We start from the raw sequence: 26,383 nt of genomic DNA on the forward strand, positions 1-26,383 counted from the left end.
TAAAGGCATTTTCCCGATATCTATCTGAGAGAAAAAGGCTTCTCTTCGGAATTTTCTTCTTTTTTTGTGGTGCCTGCCATTCCCCCTTTCCACCCCACATGCTCCATAATAATAATAGGTCTGAAGATTGTGGAGGGTGCAAAATGATGGTTAGGCTGCCAACACATTTGATGATGCTGTCATTTGCAATGGCATCACATTAAACCTAAGGGAAAAGAAGCTTTGCTGCCACTGCTTATGATGAGCCCCTCAAGCCTGAGAAAATACTGAAAAATGTCTCTTCCTCATAGAGAAATTTGGTGAAATGGTGCTCACTGTCCTTCGTTTCCGTACTCACAGATTGAGTGGAGAATTTCAAAAGGCCATTTGCACACAGCTCTAATTGGAAGCATATTTGTGTTTTCTTTCTGGTGGGCAACTCACATATTGAAGTTTTTCACAATTTTGAAGCATTTCTATTCCTGTTTCCTTATTTCTTTCTAGACTGGTTTCTAGTTTCAACGTCTATATCTGTTAAACTGACTATTTCTTGTTGTGTTAAATTTCACAATCATAAAGTGAAATTTGATCTTGCCGTAGAAACTCCGTGGAGTTCAGGGTTTTTTGGTGCTTTTTGGGGGTATTTGAATAGCTTCCCATCCTTTCACTGGTACAAGGAACAGACTAGTTTAGTCAGCAAAAATCCTTAAGACAAGTGGCTTTGAAAGACCAGAGCTAAAGATCTTGCCATGCTTCTCTTTTCTGTATAATGTTGTACTTGGACAACTCTTGTAAGTTTTCACTTTCCAGGAATGAGGAGTTGTCTTAAAATCTTTTGCATTGGCAACAGAAAAAAAGATAGGAACACATCAATCTTCCTAGCTAGGCAATAACTGCCTTCTCTGTTCGTTGGTTAAGGGGAGGAGCAGGGGATGTTGTCCCAGATTTCAGTCCTGTCAGTTCAAATATTAAGCTGAAAGGTTGGGTTGAACCGATACAAGCTGTTGTACCTGCCAGCTTTCTCTTCTTTTTGGGAAACCTTTTGTTTTGATCCTCTGGATTGCAATCAAGGCAAGAAAAGTCTCAGTGCCCTGCTCCCCTTTGCTTTTGACAGGTTCCAGAAATTCATGCTCCCCCCCCCCCAAAGAATGGGGCATTGCAGGGGGTTGGACTAGATAACTTTGGGGGTCCTTCCCAACTCCACAATTCTACGATTCTGTGATTGCTCTGTAGGTAGAGGGATGATGCTAATCCTTTTGGTCTGGTTTGTTCACTTCAGTCATCTTTTCTTTATGTGTCCTGTTCAGTGTGTGTGTTTTCCCCTTCTGATTTTGCCATAGTGTTCTGGACTTTGGTGTTTGATGCTGGTGTGGCATGCCATATGGATGGACAGCGTTTTTTTCCTTCCAAAAACCGTATATGATTTTTTCCTTGCACCTCTTGGCCTCTGGGATAGGTCAGCTGATCAGGCTGCCTAAATGGCGTGCAGCAAAGGATACTAGTGTTCAAAATGCTGTGATTTAGCTTTCTGGCTAATTGGAACTCTTCTTCAGGTGAATTGGGCATTTAAGTGTGCTTCCAGGTAGGCACATAATATTGTAAGGGTTAGCTCAGATGAGTTGCCACCAACAGGTTCCCCTCATCCACTTGCTGGCTTTCCTCTGGAAAATGAATATATGAATTAAATGTTGGCAGTTTTGATAGCAACAATATTGTGAGCACACAGTGAGAAATTCGCATGCATGAGGAGTCCCTGTTCAACAATAAACTTGCATTGATAAGCACCCATATTCAAAACATATTATACTTTCCCTCTGCAATTTCAGAATTTGGACTCAAGCTTTTCTGATTTGGGGGCCATGTTGATTTCCCATGTAATTTGATGACATAATTTGGTGTAGAATTAATTGTAACCACCAATACTATTTTTCTAGAAAAAGAGGTGCCATAACTCACCGTGAACGCCTCCCGCCAAGTGCTCTGCTCACACTTCTAATAAGCTGGAAGACCAGAAAGGTGGGGGGGGGGCCACAGGGCTGCTGTGATGGCCCATGCTGGCAACTGGTTTCTTCCACTGAGGCACCCAGAGGAGCCTTGAACACCTTGCCTGGCCATCCAGGGCAGCAGAGGAGTGGCCCAGGGAGTGTATGGATGGGTGAGTGGGCTCCTAGCCACTCCGAGCCAGGGTGAAGAGACACAATTTTTGCACCCCCCTGGGCCTGCATCACTGGCAGGGGCAAATCTAGCCAACCTCTAGGTATGCCCCTGATTAATATACAAAGTCCTGAGCAGCTTCAGAGACACACAATACCTTGAAGACTACCTAAGCTCTTGTGCCAAGCTATGGAAATAGGCTGTGAGCCACAGGATAAAGGCCTGATGCTTGAATGAATGAATGCGTACTGCTGATCACATATCCTTAAACTATTGCGATGGGTATGCATAATAAAAGCAGTGTGTAGTGGATGTTGATTCCATGGGTTAACTTCTTTGTTCTGCTATGATGCTCATGGGGCAAGTGCTACCTCTCAGCCAGATCTATTTCAGAGAATTTATTTAATATCCCACCTTTTTGTCTGACAATAGGCTTCCAAGGCAGCTGACAATAAGAAGCTTTTTTAAAAAAAATATTGTTGTGATTTACGAAAGGCTTTGGAATGACAGGAAGGCCTTGCTGCTTTGTGGTTCATCATCTGTCCTGCAGATTTACGAGGTTAAAGTATTATAATTCCATATAATCTATTCTGTGTTACTTGTAGAAGTGGGATATAATGTGATAAACAAGCATGAAGGCTAAGTGATTTATAGTTACCAGTAACCTCTCAGGATGTCTTGTCAGATCCTGTGAATCTTAAGAAAAGGGAAGTTGATAACACACAGCATCTCTGCAAGTGAACTTGTTAAACTTATCCAGAACAAAACTTAGTCAATAAGAAATGTAGTGGCTTCCTTATCTAGCAATTTGCCCATGATTGAAGTCACTTTCACTTGGGTCCTTTGAGTACTGTTTCCTCTAATCCCTGAAAGATAACGCCCACATGATAACATCCCTAAGAGATTCCCAGAGGGTGAGGCAGAGTGACTGCCAGAGAAAGGGTATGGGCTGGTGTCAAACTTCTAAGAAAGATTATGAATGGAAATGGGTGAATTGCTTATGTGATGTTTTTAAAGCCTCAGGACCATATGTGCATTTTACCTTTCTGGTGTCAGTAATACGTGAAGTTATGAACTGTAATTTTGGTAGAAGTTTAGCTGAGGTTTGGCATGGACTATTACAGTGGCATATTTGTAACTTATTTTAAAGAGTCTGAGCTCTTGAGATTGGGTGATAAATGCTTTTAAACATGCACGACTCAGTTCAGTAAAGTAGTCCCAATATGAGGGCCCTATGTTATGAAATGTAAGGCTGTTGATTTATCTGAAACCACTGCTTTAGTGCCTTGCTACCTTTTTATTATTTAGCTTAACTCTGGAGGATGGATGGGGCAGAAAAAAAAGATGTGTTTTTTTACCGTCTCCTGATATTTAATTATTTTTATGGCCTAGAAAGACCTTTGTTTTCCCAAATGAGAGTTGTGGGATATTTTAAAACTGTGAATATTGTCTGTGTTCAAGCTGGGGCTTGTGCATTTGTATGCTTTTCTTGAATTGAACTAATGTAGCATATGTTGCACAGTTCTTACATAACTAGAATTCACTTGGACGTCCAAGGGTTACATTCGGCTTTCCCCCGCCCCTCTGTCCTTCCAACCAGTTTTCGCTTTTAAGAGCTGAAGCAGCCCCATCGTTACTAGATGAACTGACTTAAACCAGCCACTCCATGTGGAACTGTTTTCTCCCAGAGAACATAGGGAGGAAGGTTGTTTGTGAGGAGGTTTGGTTTATCTGCAAATTGAGAGTGGGGAGGGAAGTGGGCCACAAGTGGGACTTTCTGGGAAGTTAGGACTGCAGTGTGTGTGTTTGTGTGAGACAGAGAGATAGGAAGAAGGGAGATGACATGAGTATATGGCATTGGGATTTAGAGTGTGTGAAACTTTGGGAAGAATCATAGGAAAAGACAGGACACCATAGTATTTCTGTCTGAAAATGTGCATATTTCCCCTCTAATTTCATTGTGTATTCTACTTGCAGTCTGCTCAGTTTCTTTCCACATACAAATTGACTCTTGGTAATTTCCTAGTGAATTTTGCTGCCTTGTATCTTAAATTTTAGGTTAAGTGTTGTGTTTAGCAAATAATACAGTACTGCAAATTGCTTGTATGTGTTGCATTAGAAATTGAAATAGGCAATAAGCCTGAAGCCCTGGTCTCGCTCAGCTTTGATGTTGAACAAAGAGTAGTTTTTATTGGTTCAGTCCCTGCAGTTGCCCTACCATTCTTGATAACTAGCAAAAGGAAATGGGAGGATATTATAATGAGGACTGTGACAGCAAATGTTAACGAGGGTCTTTTTAATTAACTGCACATCATGATAATTTTAGGAAGAGGTTTCTGAACAGCTAGAGGGCATGGTTAGGCATGAGGCCAGAAGTAACCGAGGTCAATACTGGAAACATAACTGAAAGTGATGAGTCATAAGGCATTTTTTGTGGGTAGTGAAAGTTAGGTACTTGGGAAGTGTGTGCAGATAGCAAGAATAACAAACACAAGGCTGCAATAGATTTTGGGTCCTAACAGATCTCAGGCATTCAAAATGTTCCGTGAAGCTCCATGAAGTCAGAGTTTTACAGTCAACCAGTGGTCAAAATAATTACTGGTCTTCCCTAGAAATCTTGACTGCAATCAGTCCAGAAATTAATGTTATTTAAATCACTTAATACACCTCTCCCCTCTCCCCCTTTTGGCAAAGCATTATTGTGCCCTGTCACCTGCAAGTACTTTTCATGCTTGGGAGCCTTAAAGCCTTATGTGGTTTGGTGTATTGCACTGCTTGGGGGCTGTTGTGTCAAAAACAAAGCATTATATTGGGCATACGTGTGTTTTCTCATTTACTTAACACAGTTGATGAGGGGTTTTCTAAGCTGTGGTATGTAAATGGATTTGAAAACCCTAAAGTGATATATATAAATGCTAAATATGAAATAGTATTTTCTCACAATTTCCTGTCCCCTCTATCTTTCTTTTTACTGTTCTGTAGTAAAGCAGACTACAACTTCATCATTATTGGCTAATGTAAGGCTGGAATGCTAATAGAGCATGCCTTAGTGTGGCCTCCCTGCCGTAAACAAAAATCTTTGCCATATACTGGATTTTAATTAACTGTCTAGTACTGAAGGACTCCTGGATACAAATGAACTCTCTACTGATTCTTTCTAGGATAAGAAGTAGCAAAAAAGTACAGCAGTTGCTTAGATGTACAGTGGAACCTCGGGTTACAGACGCTTCAGGTTACAGACTCAGCTAACCCAGAAATAGTACCTCAGGTTAAGAACTTTGCTTCAGGATGGGAACAGAAATCGCATGGCGGCGGCACAGCAGCCCCATTAGCTAAAGTGGTACCTCAGGTTAAGAACAGTTTCATGTTAAGAACAGACCTCCAGAACGAATTAAGTTCTTAACCAGAGGTACCACTGTATAAGAAATGGCTTTTCAGTACTTGTGTGCTAAATGTGATGCAGTGGAACCTCGTGTTACGGTACTGTCCCCCTTGCGAACACTGCGGGTTACGAGCTCCGCTAACCCGGAAGTAGATGCTCCCGGTTGTGACCTTTGCCCCGGGATGTGTGCGGAAGTCGCTCGCTGGGAGCAGTGGGAGGTGCCATTAGCGAAAGCACGCCTCATGTTACGAGCGGGTTTGGGTTGAGAACGGACCTCCGAAACGAATTAAATTTGTAACTGGAGGTACCACTGTAATGACGTTTAAGTTAGAAGCAAATTCTTACTGAACATTGAAAAGGAGTAGGAGGAAGGTATTTCTCTGGAAATACCTTAGAGGTGGCATTTACAGTGTCAGAAACTGCGATATAAGAGCTGGGAGCCAAATGGCACCTTCAGCTTAGGTTTCAGTTGCCACAGTATGTCTAGAAACATTTTTTTTTACATGATTACACAGCAAATGAAGACAAGATGGGCCATTTAGCTGAAGATGGAATAAATATTGTGCACGAAAGATGAGTTCTTTTAAAATGAAGAAGCAATCAAGTGGAAAAAGCAGTCTAGAAGAGATGTGAATGCAGTTTCATTCTAGCAGAAGTTAAAAACTGAACCTCTTTTACTCAGAGTGGGTAGTTTGCCAAAACCTGCATCTTTTAAAAATTTGTGAATAACTTTGCTTAGAGAATTTATTTGGTTCTATTCACAGGTTTTTGTATTTGGAGGGTTGTAACCAGCCATAGCAAAACAGGTTGTACAGAGAGCACAGTTGGACTTAAGTTTAGGCATGTTTAGGACAGTCACAACCAGTGAATGTGGCTGAGTAAGGTTTTGAACCTGGGTCTCCCAGGTCCTAGTTCTACAGACCCTAACCCCTACACCACACTGACTACCCCTGAGGCGAGCTTTTTCTTTCCATTTACAATGTCACAGCTTCTGTGATAGGTGGAGCTGCCAGTGAGGGACATTGTCTAACCCTGTCCATTCATGCCTACATAACATGATTATTTTCAAAGTTCTAATATTTTTATTTCTGTAGAGCAAAGCTTTTCCCTGTAAATGGTTGGGTGATGCTCCACTATTTCAAGATGCTTGGTTTCTTTGAAGGTTTGCCCCTATCTCAAATTATCATTTTAGCTGTAGTGTGTTAACTCCATGAGTATGGATGAGAGGAAATCTGTGGGAAATGTTTGCACTTAAAAAAACACAAAAATACAAAAAACAAAAAGCCTACCATTCTATATTGATAACTAGGATTTAGCATGAAAACCCTCAAAGGTGGTTTATAGAAACGCTAACATAACATTTATTTTGACATATGAAATGGGGTTTCCCCAAGAAAAGGCACTTCTTTATTTCATTTTTCACTTCCAGTAAAAATGCAAGTAAGACTGACACCTTGTAGTTTGAATTATAATACGTTGATGGGTTGTACTGGCACCCCTTGTACTTGAAAGATAATAAAATTCCACACTTCCTTCTATTTCTAAAATACCCTATTTTATAGAATATGCACCAGTTTAAAGGGTGTTTCCACACAGCATTTCTGTTTCTCCAAAGAGACTCCCTTTGAACAGCCAGATCGCCCCTCCTGCTCCAACCACAACATGTCTTTCACAGCTGAAAATCAGCCCGAACTCCCCTCTGGTGACTGCAGATTTCAGTTTGGCCACAAGGGGGTGCTCCTGAGTTGCAAAAAGCGACTGACAACTGGCTAATTTCGAATGCTGCATTTATATAATATAATTTTTTATTTATACCCCGCCCTCCCCAGCCAAGGCCGGGCTCACAAGCAATAATAAAAACAAGATGAATGATTACAACTTAAAAACAAAAATAAAATACAACATTAAAATAATGGAACATTAAAATATTAAAATGTAGCCTCATCGCAGGAGGAGAAGGAAAAGAAAAAAGAAAGAGAGGGAGGGAGGGAATCAAATTGGCTCCAAGCCAAAGGCCAGGCGGAACAACTCTGTCTTACAGGCCCTGTGGAAAGAAATCAGATCCTGCAGGGCCCTGGTCTCATGAGGCAGAGCATTCCACCAGGCCGGAGCCAGAGTTGAAAAGGCCCTGGCTCTGGTTGAGGCTAATCTGACTTCCTTAGGGCCTGGGACCACTAGGGTGTTGTTATTTATGGACCTTATTATATATATTATATATATTTATTTATATGCTTGTGTGAATCTGAAAGCCATTCTAATTCAGAAAATATCCTATTTGCAATTCTGGATTTATTCAAAATAAAAAGTAGTTTTCATTGATGTATTTTGTGGATATCAATATGATAGATCTTATCAATATTATCTGTACTGTAGTTTGTTGCAGTTTGCTCCTTCATAGCTTTTATGATGCATTTCATTTTGTATTTTGAATATGTCAAGAAAGATAATATACCTGACTAATTCTATTTATTATTACAGGTTTCAAGACCCTTCTTATTCTTAGAAAGCATCCACTGCTAAGAAGTGGAAAATCTGCTTAAGGTAGATATTATGTGTTCTTTTCCATCTATTTTTTTCTTATGAATACTGTATGGGCATTCTACAAAGTATGTGAGTGAATTATGAGCCCTCAAAGGCCATACAGTACATGCATCTATTTCTACCTGGATTTCCTAGAAATTTATGTCCTAAAGAGCAGCATGCCACATAGCAATCAGCAATACAATATCTGATATGGCATGTTAAAGTCTGCTCTGTAGCACAACAAGCACAGCATTGTGAATGCATTTGCTTTCTATACTTTGTGCATTGTTAATGAATGTAGTCTTTTTGTTTTGGTGTTGGTAAATGGTGTAAGGATTTTAGGCATTGCAGAGTTTTTCATGTCTGCCTGAAGAGAAGTTCCTCAAAAGCTTGCCCTTGTCATGAACTGAGATTAGTGCTACCAGAATGTGTAATCTCAGCTGCCTTTTGATCAGCACCCAGGGTCCAGAAACTGTGGGAAGAGTATTCTTATACTTATCCCATTACTTTGTGATTGCAGTGGAGTTGCTTTATTGCTGTGCCAAATTTTACCTTGTGAGTTATGTGGAAATTATTACCAGAAAAATTTACTCCATATTTAGGCTGTATATCTTGGTACTGTGTAGAGTAACCTCCTAGTGAGGCAAGTTGAAGCTTCTCAATTTGCCTTCTTCTGAAGTGAGAAACATTTTTCACTCCTGCTTAATTCTAAGAATACACTTAAGGAGCCTATGGGACGGTATGTTTGTTGCGGTTCCATCACTGCATTGCACAAGGTCAAAACTGAGCATATAATTTTGTGTTGTGAGATTCTCAGTTTTTGGTTTTATGTAAGTAAGTTTCTAGTCCTTAGACTTCAAAGAGATGTAGTCAGTTGCCTGGTTAACATTTCAGAAGCCGGATGATGAACTCAGTACAATTTCTTCAAGCTGTAGGATTCACTTTTCTAGGAGCAATGAGGGAAGTTATACTCCTGATGTCCTTGTGTTTAAGGAAACAATCCCTAAACCACTTCCATTGTTTCGGATTTCTAAAACAAGATATGATGGATAAGTGTAGTAGTTTGTGCTTTTGTGATAGCGTGTTATTGAAGAAGAGAAAATGTATAAAAGGTCACCCGGAGCATGGTTTTGTTTACTTCCTCTAGATTGCAGACCTGGAAACCTGTCCCCAGCTTTTAGCCTTTTGTGCTGTACTTGTGCCCAGCATCAATTTATAGCAGCCTGGTGACCCACCCACAAGGATTTTATGACTCATTGTTTTATCCTTTTCTCTCATTTTAGAACTGCTGAGTTATATTTTAAATTTGCAAGACACTCAGAAAATGAGCTGGGATATGACTTCCATTGTAACATGGGTTTTGTGTTTGTATGTCTGTCTGTCTTTTGTACCTAGCACAATGCACATACAATATATTTACGTTCTGTTTCGTTTGAGATTACTGTTGGAGAGTGCTCAAAACATATGATGTCATCTAGAAATGAGCTTTATTTGGTCTTTTCTGTGAACTGCAGCCTCCTGTTCTCTGGAATACGCCAAACGTAACAGATTGAGTCATCAGACAACTGTGTAATCATCAGTTTGTTGGGTAAATAACTTTCAGAGTGCAGTGCAGCATCTCCTTGGATAAAACTTTGTAACAGAATTCCTTCTGTGGGTTCTATTTGTGACCACACTGTTAAAATTCAAGAAAGCAAAGACATATATGGCAAAAAACCCATTCTAAATAATTAAAAATAAAGTGTGTCAACAGTTCTTTAACCACACAAGTACACAAACCAAATAATGTCTCAATATTATTTGGATCATTCAGTATTAAAGTGGTGACCTTTCATCATGTACTTGCTTGCTTTGTTCTTTGGGGCTTATTCCAAAAACTGCATGAAGCCATGCATAGGATTGCAGTCTTAAGAAAAAAAGAGGTACACCAAGGTTGCCCACATATTGAACAGGACTGTATTCTTGAGAGTTTCTTGAATTAGTATGTATTGATCACTGGATGAATGGTTTCCTACTCAAACTGAGAGACCTTTTTCATATTTCTGCTAAGTTATGATTGCCCAAGATGGTCTTCAACAAGTCCCAATTCCTACATTTTCCTTTTTGTCCAGTCACTTACCTTAGTAAGGTGGGAATTGTTTGGAATGAATGAGAGGAGAGTTGAAAAGCCTTTTGCACACTTACAACATATCATAAATTATTGCCCTTAAGTATCTTTCTGTGTTGTCAAACTTGCAAAGATAGCTCTGCTTTGTGCTATTTTTGCACATGTAAATCAACACTTGAAAACTATACCACCTTGCTACTTGTAAGTATTGAGGTGTAAATTGAGTGCTGAGAGGAACAGATCTTGTGGAAAGGTTGGTAGGACTGGAGAGAGAGTTGGTTTAAGACTAAGTATTGAAAGTCTGGCAGACATCCACTGACACAACTTAATCTGTGCAGTGAAGACTGAAGCTTTGTAGAAAGTGCACAGGATTACTTCCAGCAGTAATGACTACTTAGTAATCCAAAGAACAGCAAGCTATTCTGCTCATAGTAGTGCTACTCTGCTGCATATTACTGCATATTACAAATTATTCTGCTGCATATTACTGCGTATTGCTGCATATTACACATTACACCGCTGGCTGTATTTGGATACAGTATTACCTTCATGTCTATACTGGGGACTCTGTTTTAATGACTAACAAATCAGGATAATTAGGTTGTAGGGAGAAGCAAGGGAGGAGCATGTTCCCTGGGTGCTCATCATGGCCTAAAACAGGAGTGACCAACATTTTGGGACCTCCAGGCACATTAGCCCATTGAGGAAACTGTTGTAGGCACCACACATACAGCAGCCAAGCATAGATTGCAACCTGCTCTGTTGGCTGCAGTAGAATACTTCTAAGTAACCCCAATTCAGCATGGGCAGGTGTGTGGAGGGAACTCCAAGGGCACCAGGGAAGACTTCTGCAGCACATGTGTGCAGGCACATTATGAAGCTGCAGATGAACATCTGTTCATGATCACTGTGTCTGGACTGGAGCCTGTTCCTGGGCCACTTTCCCAGATTGTACACTGCTTCCTTCAGTAAGCTAAGCTGTGTATGAAGGCTTGATATGAATTATAGAACCTTTTTATTTTTAAACTCTGAGGTTTAGATTATACTATTTGTATCATGTGGTGACATCTTGATCAGCTTTCTCATGATGATGTATGCCTGTTAGCATCCTAATAGCATTTACACATAATAGCATTAATATCCCCGTAAAAACATGACAGCATTAATTTTCCCATCCTTTGAAAATATTTTAAAATGCTTTTACATGCCACATTCAGAATTGCCCATTGATGTTGTAGCAATCAAGTAATAAGCATCTATGTGAGTACAGCGCCAAAAAATCTGTTCCAGAGCACTGCAACTCACTTTGATACTAATCTGTGACACTTGTAAGGTATACCAGGGATGGCTAATTTGTAGTCCACCAGATTTTGTTACTCCAAATTTGCAACATGTCTGTTGATTAGCCATACTGATTGGGGTTGATAGGAACTGGAGCCCATAAACTTCTCGAAGCCACAGGTTAGGCACCTGATGTATACCTACATAAAACAGACAACCTAGCATTGGTGAATCTCATTTTTAATTTGGCAGATTTAAGTTCAACAATGCATATACAACATATGGGGCATTCAGGAGACTGAATTTAAACCAAATAGCATTCGTTGTTGTTGTTTAGTCGTTTAGTCGTGTCTGACTCTTCGTGACCCCATGGACCAGAGCACGCCAGGCACTCCTGTCTTCCACTGCCTCCCACAGTTTGGTCAAACTCATGTTCATAGCTTTGAGAACACTGTCCAACCATCTCGCCCTCTGTCGTTCCCTTCTCCTTGTGCCCTCCATCTTTCCCAACATCAGGGTCCTTTCCAGGGAGTCTTCTCTACTCATGAGGTGGCCAAAGTATTGGAGCCTCAGCTTCAGGATCTGTCCTTCCAGTGAGCACTCAGGGCTGATTTCCTTAAGAATGGAGAGGTTTGATCTTCTTGCAGGCCATGGGACTCTCAAGAGTCTCCTCCAGCACCATAATTCAAAAGCATCCATTCTTCGGCGATCAGCCTTCTTTATGGTCCAGCTCTCACTTCCATACATCACTACTGGGAAAACCATAGCTTTAACTATACAGACCTTTGTTGGCAAGGTCTCTGCTTTTTAAGATGCTGTCTAGGTTTGTCATTGCTTTTCTCCCAAGAAGCAGGCGTCTTTTCATTTCGTGACTGCTGTCACCATCTGCAGTGATCATGGAACCCAAGAAAGTAAAATCTCTCACTGCCTCCATTTCTTCCCCTTCTACAGTATTTGCCAGGAGGTGATGGGACCAGTGGCCATGATCTTAGTTTTTTTGATGTTGAGCTTCAGACCATATTTTGCGCTCTCCTCTTTCACCCCCATTAAAAGGTTCTTTAATTCCTCCTCACTTTCTGCCATCAAGGTTGTATCATCTGCATATCTGAGGTTGCTGATATTTCTTTCGGCAATCTTAATTCCGACTTGGGATTCATCCAGTCCAGCCTTTCGCATGATGAATTCTGCATATAAGTTAAATAAGCAGGGAGACAATATACAACCTTGTCGTACTCCTTTCACAATTTTGAACCAATCAGTTGTTCCATATCCAGTTCTAACTGTAGCTTCTTGTCCCACATAGAGATTTCTCATTCGTTACCTTGACAAAAATCTGCACTAATGTCCTTCCTGCCGAAGTTTGTAAAGAATAAAGGTGAAGGAGGAAATGTTATATTTCCTTGTTCCAACTTTTCTTCCCCTGGGAAGCAACACATTTCTTTACACACAGTTCGGCTGAGCTGCATCTTGGTAGTGCCTCTTTGAGCTTTAGTTGGGAATTATACCTCATACCTTGGGTTTTGCATGATGGATTGCAACATCAGGAGCCAACTTTTTCCTTAATCAGTGGTTAGCAAGGACTGTTTGCTGAAATAATTAATGAAATCAAACTTTGTAGCAGTTATTAAATTCCATGCTGGCCTGATAAATGAGAAGCATGCAGAATTTATGCAGACCTGGCGTAAAACTGAACAAATGCGCTCAGATTTTTATTAGATTGTGTGAGTTGATTTGATCATTCCTCTGCGTGCCATATAAACACATTGGGTGACTGGTCCTTATTGTGTACTTCAAAATCCTTTGTGTGTAAGCTACCCAAGAAGACAATTTGGCTTCTGCTGACTTTCTCTTGCCTATCATGCCTCCTAAAATTAATCTCCAGCTTTCTTCACATAGACTGCCTTGCTTCTTCATTACTACCAATGGACCTACATGTTTCACTTTAAAGGATGGAGATGAACCTGGATGAAGAGTAGGGCTTTATGTTCTGTCCTAACAGCTCTGAGCACAACCTGAAACATGCATAGTGCTTAACAGAGCCTCATTTGAATGTCTGGCACCCTTTCCTGGCCATATACAAACCCCATGGCTTCACTATGGGTCAACCTTTCTTTTCTCTTTCCCAATGCTCTGTTTACCATCTAGTCTAATTAGTTGTGAAGACCTCTATAGTTAGCACACTATTTTGTGATTCTTTGGTTCAGCTAATGCAGGTATTGCTCTAATATGAATTTTGCAATTCTTATAGGCCTACGTGACTACCTGTTCTGCTTATTCATAAAATACAGAAATGGTACAATGCTACCTCAGAGCTATAAAAGGGATCTTTCTTGTAAAACAAAAGAAGCATTAGGAACAGAGTGCTGTTATGTGTTCATATAACCGTGTCTAAATTTGTTGATGTCCAGATTTTGACACTAATTCAAAGTAAGTGATAATAGTTTGAGTAGCAAACATGATTTTGAGTAACAATATTGAACTAAGATCCGCCAGCGTAGCCTAACTTGCACTACCAAGTGTCTTGCTTCTGCCTGATACAGTGTTCTCACTTAGCATGAAACCTAAGAAGGGCATGCTCAAACTTCGGAGAACAAGTGCAACTGGGCAGTTTCTGGGGAACTCTTTAATATATTGCGTTTCTATTTATCTTCCTAAGGCCTCTCTCTGCCTGTTTTTGTATAGCTTATCAAAGTATTATAGTTGGCGTTTTCAATGCTGTTAAGTAAACTTGCCAAGAGTCTTCTAGTGAACTTCTGATGTCACACAATAATTTGAGAATGAAGAAAACTCCCCAAATACCTTTCTTTTTGAAGACTCAAATTGAATCAGAAGAGCTCTTTCCTCTTTGAATGGGTAGCATGTTCTGAATGGAACAGATCCCCAGATTATTTGGGGCATATGTGTGTTGTACATGACTATGCATGATGCACAGATGAAGCCTACTGGCAGACAAGGTCTTTATTTTAGTAAAGCCAGCACATTACACTGGAAACGACACTATCAATGGTAAATGCATGTGTCTGTATCCTTAGGCTTATCAGTCTGGACAGATTAGCTATTAGGTTTTACTTTTGCTCTTGAGCAGAAAATAGCCCCAAAGCTTTGTTCTGTTATAGACTGTGGTGTTCTGGAATCACCTAGATATGTCTTGTTGAAATATTCCACACAAGTGTTAAAAGCTCTGACGTGGTAGGTAATAGAACTGTTGACAGATCTTCAAGGCTAACATTGTGAATGGGAATAACTAAACGATGATATTTTTATGAGCCTAGATTTAGCTTTGTAAGTACTATTAACGATAGCAGGATTGTGGCTACCATTACAAGTGGAGGTAATACATCCACTTACAAAGAAAATGCTCCTTTCATTTCTGCTGATTAGCCTAATCTTAATTCTTACACAAGAAAAGCCATTTCCTGTCCCTGGGCAGATGATGTTGCGGGCTGGGAGCAAGCCCTCCCCCCACGCGTGGGACGGGATAGCCCCTGCGCCATTGGTTGGTCCTCGGCCACGTCAACCCAAAGCTCTCAAATCCGGATGGTCCGGGGGCATGGCACGGGCTATTTAAACTGCCCACGGCCGAGGACATGTTCCTTTTCTCCCTGCTCGGTCAATTTTCCCGCCCTCCCTCCCTTAGGTTAGGCTCTTTAGGTTAGGAGTCTTGGTTGACCACAAACTTGACATGAGCCAACAGTGTGACGCGGAAGCTAAAAAAGCCAATGCAATTCTGGGATGCATCAATAGGAGGTATAGCATCTAGATCAAGGGAAGTAATAGTGCCACTGTATTCTACTCTGGTCAGACCTCACCTGGAGTACTGTGTCCAGTTCTGGGCACCACAGTTCAAGAAGGACACTGACAAACTGGAACGTGTCCAGAGGAGGGCAACCAAAATGGTCAAAGGCCTGGAAACGATGCCTTATGAGGAACGGCTAAGGGAGCTGGGCATGTTTAGCCTGGAGAAGAGGAGGTTAAGGGGTGATATGATAGCCATGTTCAAATATATAAAAGGATGTCATATAGAGGAGGGAGAAAGGTTGTTTTCTGCTGCTCCAGAGAAGCGGACACGGAGCAATGGATCCAAACTACAAGAAAGAAGATTCCACCTAAACATTAGGAAGAACTTCCTGACAGGAAGAGCTGTTTGACAGTGGAATTTGCTGCCAAGGAGTGTGGTGGAGTCTCCTTCTTTGGAGGTCTTTAAGCAGAGGCTTGACAACCATATGTCAGGAGTGCTCTGATGGTGTTTCCTGCTTGGCAGGGGGTTGGACTCGATGGCCCTTGTGGTCTCTTCCAACTCTATGATTCTATGATTCTTTATCTCCTGACCTTGCTATGGACTTTGGTTGGTCGCCTGTTTTTTAACAGGGGCCTGGTAGGAATTTTTCCCACTTGGCAAATTGGCACCAGCCATTTGGTTTTTTGCCTACCTCGTAGCAAATCGTCACAACTTTGTAAGGTTTGGCAGTTAGGCATTGGAGTATTAGGTTGAAGGTGAGGGGAGGTAGTGGCCATCACCTACCCTTCCTATTTCAAGGGAATTCCATTAAAGGAATCCGAGGGGCGTGTTCTCTGTCCGAAGCCCCAGACAGGGGGTTAGGGCCATGACACGACCCCTAGCCATGACCCTGGGGGAGTTACTAGTTGATGTGCACCAGCAGGGCTCCCCCTTCTGGTGGTTAACCCTTCCAAGACTCCTGCAGATGGGCAGGAGTCAGATATAGTCTTGTGGTTTCCAGTGCCTAAGCCAATACCACTCACATTCTGTAACCATCATCATCATCATCATCATCATCATCATCAAAATCATCAAACCTTTTATTGGCATCACATGCAAACATCCAAACATCCAAAACAAATCAATACAGAATTACCACTTCCCCAGTGGCACAGAACATTTGCTAAAAAAAGGAGGCAGAGCCGTCTATCGTCACATTGCTAGGTCTCCAGGGAGATCAGGCATCTGCAGTGTATTTCTACGACAAAAAAACCAAATAGAGATATTTAGCCACTAACTTGGTGAGCTCCTGGTCATTCCCCAGTAATAGAAAATGTATGACCTCCAACTCTGGTTTCCATTTGGGGATGCAGAGTTGATCTAGAAATTGCTGATGGAGATCAGCATATAGTTTACAGTTAAGAACAAGATGTGTGAGGGTTTCCACCAGGTGGTCTTCACATGGGCAAGTACTTTCTCCTTCCACCCTGGCTGAGAATCTTCCCCAAAGGAGGTTTGATGGATTAGAATTAAACCTGGCCAGCGAAAATGCCCTTCTTTCTTGAGGGTTAAGCAGAAATTCAAGGTAATTGTGGTTAGTTTCATGTGCCCAAGAAAGTTGAAAATAAAGAGGGAAACATGTTTTCTCTGCTGCTACTGTTCCTGGTGCTCAATATCCTACAACCAATAAAGTTGTGGCCTTTTTCACCCATTAACCTAAAATACTATTTTATGTGTCTTTATTGCACTCCCCGGGAGGGTTTGGGACCTTGCCATGCAAAGTCAGACCTTATGGCTAATGTATAGAAAAAAAGTGGCTATCGCTACAGAATGTAGGTGAGGAAACATTATCTGCAAATGCTTCTCAACACTACCTATGGAAAGCTAATGTGTCCAGAAGAATGGCACTAGTCCAGCAGCCCCCCCCCCACCATGGTATTGTGTTTCTTTGTGCAGAAGATCATGTGTTGATGAGCATTCAGATATCATTCGCCATCTGCATTCTGAAGTGGTATAGTACCAGAGAACTGCACCATGGGATTCCCCCCCCCCTCCTGAAGGTGATCAGTAGAGCTGAGAGCTAAATATGTTGTTCAGTGATTATGAGAGAACCATGTATTTGTTCCAGGACAGATTTTGGAAGATGTTCCTGGTGATGGAAGTAAGCTTGAAAGATGGCTTACAGTGCATGGGGAACTTGTTGCAGGTGAAATATACGCACTGTACAAATCGTATTGTTTCTTGAAAAGCCACTTCCTCAAATTTAGGTGACAAGCTTCTTGTAACATTCTTGTAACAAAGCCACATACTGTATTAATGGGAAGAAGATGCAACATAGTTACTAACCACTCAAGCATAACACTGATTCTGAAATCCTTAACTAGAGCACTGGGCATGTTATAATTTGGTTTGGGGTGCAATATTCAAGACCCTGTAATTTTTTTACCCTCAGTTCTGTCCCTTATGGTTGCTAACTTAATCCAGAAAGATTGCAGACATGCCTAGTGAACTCTCAGAAAAAAGAATGAGTAGAATTTCTAGTGGTCAGGTATGGAACTTCAATGTTTCAGTGTAGCTATTTGTGTTTCCCATGAATAAATTATGGTAATACATTGATTTTGTTTTAATTGCATAATTAATACAGAGAGGGGAATTTAATTTTTCTTGCTGTGGATTTTTTGTTACTTTTGAGTAACAAATTTACTCAGCCTTCTCCTTAACTGTATATTTCCTTTTAAACAAAGCTATTGCTTAAACAAGAGAAAACTGATCTCTGATCTACCCATTTGAACCAGATGAATCTTGGTGATTTCAGGGTGAGATCTTGTTTACATAATAAACAACAGTTAAATGAAGTCTGAAACACAAAGCATGCCTTTTTGGTTGTTGTTTCTCTCTGTTGTTGAGGTCTGTTGTCCTGACCTTGCAGGAGTTCTGAAAGCATTGCAAAAATCCTTTATTTTTTATAAAGGCTAGATTTTAATTGACTTAAAAAAACAAGGATGCACATTGTTGAATATATAAACCTCTAACCTGGTTTATAAAGAGGTTTGATACATGCCTAAATTTCATGTTAGAATTGAAATCAGGTTGTCAAAGAGTGCTAACAGACTTCATCATGGTTTGAATTTGTGGAAGGGGTGGCTGTGTTTGCACATTGCTATAAGCCACAGTTTTCTGGCTTGTCATCCTTTTTCTGCCCAATCATTGCTTCTGCTCTGGTGCAAGCAGGACAAACAATCCAAGAAGCCTGAGCTGGTAATTGTGGTGTCTTTGTCCCTAGCAGCTTTAGGTTGGTTTTCAAGTTGTGGTTTGTTATGGAAGCCTCGATCCCTAACTTGGATGTAACAGAAAACCAAGGATTCATTTGCTCTGATTGCATGATTTTTGGAAAATGAGAAACATGGAAGACTTCAGTCAAGTAAAAAACAATTCATGGAATGGATGGGTTTTTGTTGACAGCTCAGAATTTAGGCAAATGTAGGAAGGTGTATGAACTTTATACTGTTCTCATTTGATGTTTTCCCCCAGCAGATTTTTGACTGTTTCGATTAAGGTTGAAGGTACACACTGAACTGAGTTTACAAGAGCATAAGGCATTTGCTCTTATAACCATATACCCTTGGTACTGGAGACAGAAGAAGCTGTAGAGCTCCAAACATCTCAGGATTCAGCTTTATGTCCCGTCCCCCCATTGTGTCAACAGATAAATCCTCTTTGGTATGGGCAATACTAGATTTCCTTAAGAATAAGCAGTTTTATAATGAGAGGCTAAAATGTTTCTCAAGTAATTGTTCAGACTTTTTCTGGTTTCCCTCTTTTCCCTCTTATCATTAAAGGTGCGTAGTTGTTTTTCAAGGAAGGGTGTGTTTTGGTTTTTGCCTACTGTGAAATTTGAGAGCTCTTGAGTGTTTTGAGATTTGACAGTAGAGGCACAGACATAGCTGCAAGCAACCTTGCAGCAAGGGAATCAGACATAACTTTCCACTGGAGGATTTCTTTCAAACACCACAAGAGCAAATGCAGGTCCTTGGATTTTTAAATTGTGCAAGTAATGGTATGTACTTCATGTATTGTTTGGATTAATTTGGTTAATGGGTATACAGACAATTCTGGTAACTGCAGAAGGTAGAGAACCTACGGCTGTGTACTGATAATAGCATGTTTTGCTTGCTTCTCAAATATGCAATAACTTTGTCTCAACATTCCCCTATGGTAACAAATGTTCTCTAGAGACTTGGTGGTGGCAGTATAAAGAGTATCCATATTATTTTCTCTTTTTCTTTGTCCATAATGGTGACTCAAGTTTGGATTTTGTAGCAGTTCAGGCTGAAATTCTCCAAAAGCTGAAACCGCCTTCAGAAGCTCAACCAAATCTGCTGAGGGGTGTGTGTGTGTGTGTGTTTCTCTGGTATGATTCTTTCTTGCCTGTTTCAGTGTCGGGCATAGTGTTTAAAGTTCCTTTTTTCTGAGATGGGATGAACTCTGGTATTTACCGTATTTTTCCGTGTATAACCCGCCCCTGTGTATAAGACGATCCCTATTTTTTTGGGACTCAAAATTAAGGAAATGGGGGGAGATTGCCCACAGTTCTTAAGCTTCTTTTGGGGTGGATTGCCCAATTGTTGAGCTTTTTTGGTGGTGGTGGGGATTACCCAGAGTTGTTCAGATTGCCGACAATCGCTCATCCGCTAGCGGCTTATAGATAACAAAAATTAGTTACCGTACATTATAAAGAAAAACAGCCTAGTTTCAGGGGCAATGGAATTATTAAATTGGAATTAAATTATTAGTATTCATTTATTTAGAATACTCATTCCACTTTTCAGCAGGGGTGGGCTTTCACATAGGCATCTTCCATCCTTGAAAAAATGAACATACTCACTCAGTACTCTCACCAATATATATGTAGGTTCTGGTTGTTTTAGAGGCAACCTCTCCCTTGAAGCTCCTCTTCTCCCTTCCTCCCATATCAGAAATATATAAGATGTCAAGGCTGGAAGGACAGGGTTGCGCCTGCCACAACAGTTCTTTCCTCAGACAGCTGACTTGATGACATTTGATGGAATTGTCTTTCTTTTCCCCCAGTCTCAGTTTTTAGTTCGACTCTCTTGTTTTTGGCAAAGAACAGCCCCTCCTTAACAGCCCCCCTTCCACATTTCTGGAGCAGAAGTGATAATATCTAGGCCAGGAGGACAGGGCTGTTATCACACAGTTATTTCTGCAGACACATCTAATGTACCCTTCCAGACAACACGAGAAACTGTTATGATCATATTGTATTTGTTGGATGTGCTGTAAAGTGGTAAATCTGGTTTTGGAGTGCTTAGACATACGGATTGTGTTCTGAATGCTGTAATCAGAATTGGGGAATGGTAAGATAGGTGTAAGGGGGATCTATTTTGAACTCTTAACACAAAAATGTTTGCCTTCCCATTTTTAAGACTTGATTGCCTTATTCTGTCCTCTTGCTCTCTGTACATGTTCTGAAAAATGTAAGTTTTATTTTTTCTTAACTGCTCAAGCAACTTATTGGGCTAGGCTTGCAGAAGACTGGCATTTGGAGTAGCCGGTTAGCAGATGGTTGGAATGTGTGCAAGGACATCCAGTGGTATACAAGCGTGCATGGTAGTCTAATTGCCTTGCATTTTTCTGTTAACTTTTTTTGGCAACAGAAAAAACTTTTATCAGAAGCAATGTGAAGTGATAATTATTCCTTTCTTAATTGTATGCTTTTTGTAGTTTTATCTAAACACAATGGAATTACTGAGAGGTTATAAGCGTTTTACCTTCCAAGTCAGCAATTCCTTCTGGTGAGGGGGATATTTAGGTCAAGGTTACTGAAAAAATCGGAGTTATATTGGTTTAATTACATCTTAATCTATGGGGAAATTGCTACCTGTGTATTCTGATAATACTACTATAGAGACTAAAAAATTATATATCTGTATGTGACAGTTGATGCATTTTGGCCAGCTGCCTTCAACTAAATAAAAAGAAATTAGATAGCAGAGGTTGCCCATGAAGCTTGTTCTGCCATCTGTATAGTACTTGGATTTCAATCTGGAGAATATCTGTATCCAATCTCCCCAGAACCCAATTGATGTATAAATATCCCCAGTAGCACAGTGAAAGAGGCAGGGGGAAGGTAGATATCCCTCAGTCCTCCTAAAACTGGTTGTACAATTATACCATTATCTAGCAAGTTCAAGAAGCATGCAAAGAAATGTTTAAAACTTGGCATGCATCTGCTTGTACTTGGCATACATCTTTTTAAAATTGGATGCAAGTGCTTAATTTGTTTGTTACATTAGAAGAAATTGTTTGCTAGTATGGCATATTACATTACCAAACAGAGCTGGTTAAACTTGGGTCAAGTGCTCTTCATTGCTCAGTTAAAAAAAAATCCAACTTCTGTATTTTTATTTGATTGCATCATTTTTTTGCTTTCAGTACAGCTTAGTTTTAAGGAAAAACCATTTTAACTTGTGAATACAATTTAAAACTTGCATCTGAAATGGGAGTGTTCATGAGCTTTGTCATTATGAAGTGTTTTGCAGTTCTAAGTATTCAATTGGAAGTTAATCCATTGAACTAAGAGCGACTTTATTCTGAACATAGACAGGATCGGAGTGCATGTGAACTAGTGTAAAGCCATTTCTATGTTAAGGCAAGGCTAGCTAATGTGATGGCCTTCTGATGTTGTGGGCTATAATTGGCATCTTCCCCAGTCCAAAATCTCTGGAGAGTGCCATGTTGGCTATCCCTGTGTTAAGGAGAACTGCTTGGCATTGGACCAGCCATCTTCTCTAATTTGTGGTCATTGTGGACTGCATATGGCAAAGTGAGTTCAAGCTATGCTTTAAGGTAAGGTTACCAGATTTTTTTCAATGAATCCAGGGACACTTTTCAATTTCGATGGATTTTGTATGGGGACTGATTTTGTATGGGAAACGGGGACATCTGGTAACCTTACTTTAAGGGCTTCTTCCCAAAGGCAAAAAAACCTACTATTCTAGGGTGGTAGGTACTAGTGTAATTTTTGGTCTTGTGCCAGAAACACAACACTGGCATATACCAGGTAATCATAACTTACCCCAGTCATATCAAAGTATGCATTTGGACACCCTGCTTCAGCCTTTTGGCATAAATCCAAATACATAAATGGGTGCACACGGTCTATATGGTCAGAAATTTACTACAATCTCCCCATGTGGCTGGGTGATGTGGAGATAATTTAAATTTAGCAAAAGCTACACCTGAGTCTTACACCTAATTAGTTGAGAAAATGGGCTACAAAACTTATTGAAGGCAGATAAATGTTTGTAACCATTACCATTTCTATCAGCAACAGTAAATATCCAAAGCAAGCAAAGTAAGCAAATGTTGTTAAAAGAAAATTTCTGAATCAAGACTACATGTGTAAATTCATCCCAGATCACATTTACTAAAACATCCTTTCTTTTAAAAAAAGAATGCTCTGCTTTGTATGTTCAGTACCGGGAACCATTCTCTGGAAAATGGCACAACTTGGGTTTACTAGCCTTTGAGCATTTAACCACAAATCTCAGTATAGCTCATAGAAAACATTACCTGCTAGTCAAAATAATATCCATTATTATTTATTGGGAAATACTGAATCTTGCTTCATTCTGTATCTCATTCAGTCAGCTTGGGCTTTAAGTAACCTAAATAATCTGTTGTCACCTGCAAATATGACTACCCAACTGCTCACTCGTGATACCACTTCATTTTGATCACTGTTTGCTTCCCTCCTTTGTATTAAAAACTTGGGAACTAGTGATTTGGGATCATCCCTGTTCTGAGCACCAAGTTCTCATACATCACAGTTGTACTCCTCACCTCCTTGACTTCTGAAACTGTTTTGAGACTTGACTTTGCATTCTGTTTACTTACTTGCATTCACCTTACTTGCATACAATAAAAAAACACTTGTACTTGGACATTCGTTTACTCTTTTTGTGCTTGCCCCTCCTTTACTGTCCCCTGCTTGGTCTGATGATTAGTTCAAATTCAATGTGGGAAAGGTATGTTTCCCTTCTGGTGAAAAGTGTGGGGTGCTACTTAGCAAGATGGGGTAGAGTTGCTTCTTTTTATATAAATCCATTGGTGGATTGTCTGTTGCATTCTTGCCCCACTATGTTGGCTTATTTGAGGCAAAAAGCAAAATCTTCAGTGCCAAATATTCTTTGCTCATATCTGGAGATTGACCTTCTTGCAAATGGCTTGTTTTGCTTGACATTGTGTGTATATCAGATATTGGTGCCTTTAAAAACATTTCTGAGCACCGTCATTGTGAATGATTTATAACTCTACTATAAACTTGCTTAGGTGGACTCTTACGGACAGATATGCAAAGAACCGTATCTGTTTCTTAGTGGGGGAATTTTGCTTTTGATTTGTATCAGCTGATGAAACTCTCTGATCACAGTATGTTAACGTCAAGTTCTCTGCAGGGTACAACAGCAATTGCTTATCAGGTTTTCTTTTATCAGGAGCCTTCTTCTAAGATGTTTGAAAAAGTCGACCCTTCAGGAGTTTTTCTAGTCTTCTTCTGGCTTCACCACCAGGTGCATGAGTAAAAGCCCCCTCTAAAGGTCTGCCTGGGAACAACATTCGTCACAAAAACTGCTTGCTGTTTTGTCTATAACTAACAGCTGCAGTTTTCAAAGTCATAAAGACGTATTAATGTAGAAGGGTCATCCTTTTAAAACACAAATCTGGAAAATCATTGTAACACTAAAATAGTTAAGCTTAGCATTCCCTTTGCATTAGGAAAGTATAATCAACTGCATTATTATATTTTGGCCTTGCTCATTAGGCAGAATTGCACCCTGTGTGTGTGTGTGTGTGTGAGAGAGAGAGAGAGAGAGAGAGAGAGAATTTTGAACAGAAGCTGTGAGGTCTATTGAAATAAAATGTTTGGGCATCAAACATGCACTTATAAATTTATGCCAGACTGCCTACAATATGTATGTGAAATGCTTACTGACTGATGGACGTATCAAGCTGTGGAAGTTTACAGTGCTTACTCATAAGTAGAGCAGACTGTATCAACATAAATAAAAGGCATAGTTTATTTTTCTCTCTCAACAGTTTTTCCAGTTGAATGGGTCAGAGATGTGGTGGCCATAGCTTTGCCTACATTTCTTATTGAAACCTACTCACTCCCATGTTGAAGCATCATTGTACAGCGGTGCCCCGCAAGACGAATGGCTCGCAAGACGAAAAACCCGCTAGACGAAAGGGTTTTCTGTTTTTCGATGCGCTTCGCAAGACGAATTTCCCTATGGGCTTGCTTCGCAAGATGAAAACGTCTTGCAAGTCTTGCGATTTTTTTCCGCTTCCCCACCCTTTTTCTAAGCCGCTAAGGCGCTAATAGCCTTTTAGCCGCTAAGCCGCTAAGCCTTTAATAGCCGCTAAACCGCTAATAGTGCTAATCCGCTAAGCCGCTAATAGGGTTGCTTCGCAAGACGAAAAAACCGCTAGATGAAGAGACTCTCGGAACGGATTATTTTTGTCTTGCGAGGCACCACTGTATAGCTTAGGCAGAATTAACAATTTTTGCTGTACGTTCACATGTTGGTAGCAAGCCACTTCGTTATGTTGTGCAACATGATCGTATCACAGCATAGGATGCATTTAGCTTTATCTCTCTGGAAAAATAGCAGGAAGTTGCTGGGCAGTTTATGTGCACAAGCAAGAACATGCCTTCTAGAGTTTCATCATGGATTTTGTTTTCTAAATACCTGTTAAGACTCTGTGGGGGAGAATAGTTACAGTTTTATATTCAAGTGATTTAATTCCAGAAAATTCAGTTGCATCTACTTTCTGTTAAATATTTTTATGTGATAGCTCTCATTTCCCCCTCTCTCAGCTTCCTTTCAATATTCTCAGCTGAGACATGAATATTAAGGATGAAAGGCACTGAACTCAGATTTTCTTATGTGCTGATTTTGGAGGATGTGGACACCTTAGAACTCAATCTTGTTTCACTGCTTGAAAACTCTGTCTTCCTGTCAGGCTATCTAGTCAACTGGGATAATATGACATTTAAAATTGCATCACAACAGTTGTTTAAAACCTGGACATTTTAAGTGGTGGCCCACTGAGATCATCTTTCTAGGAATGAAAATCCCCAAAGCTGGTTAAAGTGAATTTAGCTTTCATACTTGATCAAATAAAAGCCGATTTAGACTGCTGGGAGACATTAGTGGTCAATCTTTGTAGGAAGTTCCGTATCATTAGCATGAAAATTCTTCCTCATCTCATTTATATTTTAAGGGGCCTTCCTGTCTCAATTTCACAGCATTATTTTACAGAAACCTGTTGACCTTAAAGAAATCCCTTTGTGGAACTGCCTATCCCATTTCACTCTCCAGTAGCTCTGACTCCTTGCTTGATTGGGAGTTTAACAATCTCAGTCCCCACATCGTATCATAGAACCTTTTCTTCTAGCATTTCTTTGACAATGAGTTCCTCAAACTGCAATGGTTCATACATACAGTTTTGACCCATTATAAAGGTCACTGCCCTTGTATAGTTGGCTCTAGGGCAGGGATGAAGAACATGTGGTCCCCTGCCCCAAAATTGTCCTATGACTTTGTTTTGGTTCTCTGAATCTAATGTCAACCATGCCGGCACGGCATACTCAGAAATGTTTTTATACATGGTATGTTACCTGATTCCCATTTTCCAGCAGAGAGAATTCTCGTTGCAGGTGGTAAGTCAGAAGCCATTCCACATGGTCATGTCTAGTAGAACCTTTGTTTAGAAGGTTAGACGTGACCATGTGGAATGGCTTCTGACTTCTGATTTAGCAAAAAGACCATTGGGTGCAATGGAACTCCATGTCCCAAAATTTTGTTGACTCCTGTGGGAAAGGTGAGCACAAGAGCAGTTTCCTCTCCTGTAGTTTCCAGCAGCTCATATTGAGTAGCATACTGCCCTCAACCTTGGAGGCAGAGCATAGCTATCATGGTAAGTACCCACTAATAGCCTTTATCTCCATGAATTAATCTCTCTTTACCCCTTATTCTTTTTCTGCACTTCTGGACATACAGTATATCTGCAAGTTCTTCAATATTTCGATTGCCAAACATCTTTATCCAACTTGTTTTTTGTTTTTTTTGCATGTCTTGAGTTTATCCTGTATGCCCATAACATGCTGGTTTCATAATCTTCATCTAGTTTTAAGAAATCTTTGATACTAGGGACA

The 26,383-nt window shown here is 40.3% G+C and overlaps 1 protein-coding gene across 2 annotated transcripts in view; it reads left to right on the top strand.

Moving 5' to 3' along the window:
• The window catches only part of PTK2 (protein tyrosine kinase 2), a 191,791-nt gene that overhangs the window by 5,540 nt on the left and 159,868 nt on the right, over window positions 1-26,383 (top strand). For both annotated transcript variants that reach the window (XM_053395199.1, XM_053395200.1), the window contains exon 2: window positions 7,994-8,056. The gene's annotated coding sequence lies outside the window, so the exon portion shown is untranslated. The remainder of the gene's footprint in view (window positions 1-7,993; window positions 8,057-26,383) is intronic.

Source organism: Podarcis raffonei, chromosome 7, assembly GCF_027172205.1.
Source record: "Podarcis raffonei isolate rPodRaf1 chromosome 7, rPodRaf1.pri, whole genome shotgun sequence".
NCBI lineage: Eukaryota > Metazoa > Chordata > Lepidosauria > Squamata > Lacertidae > Podarcis > Podarcis raffonei.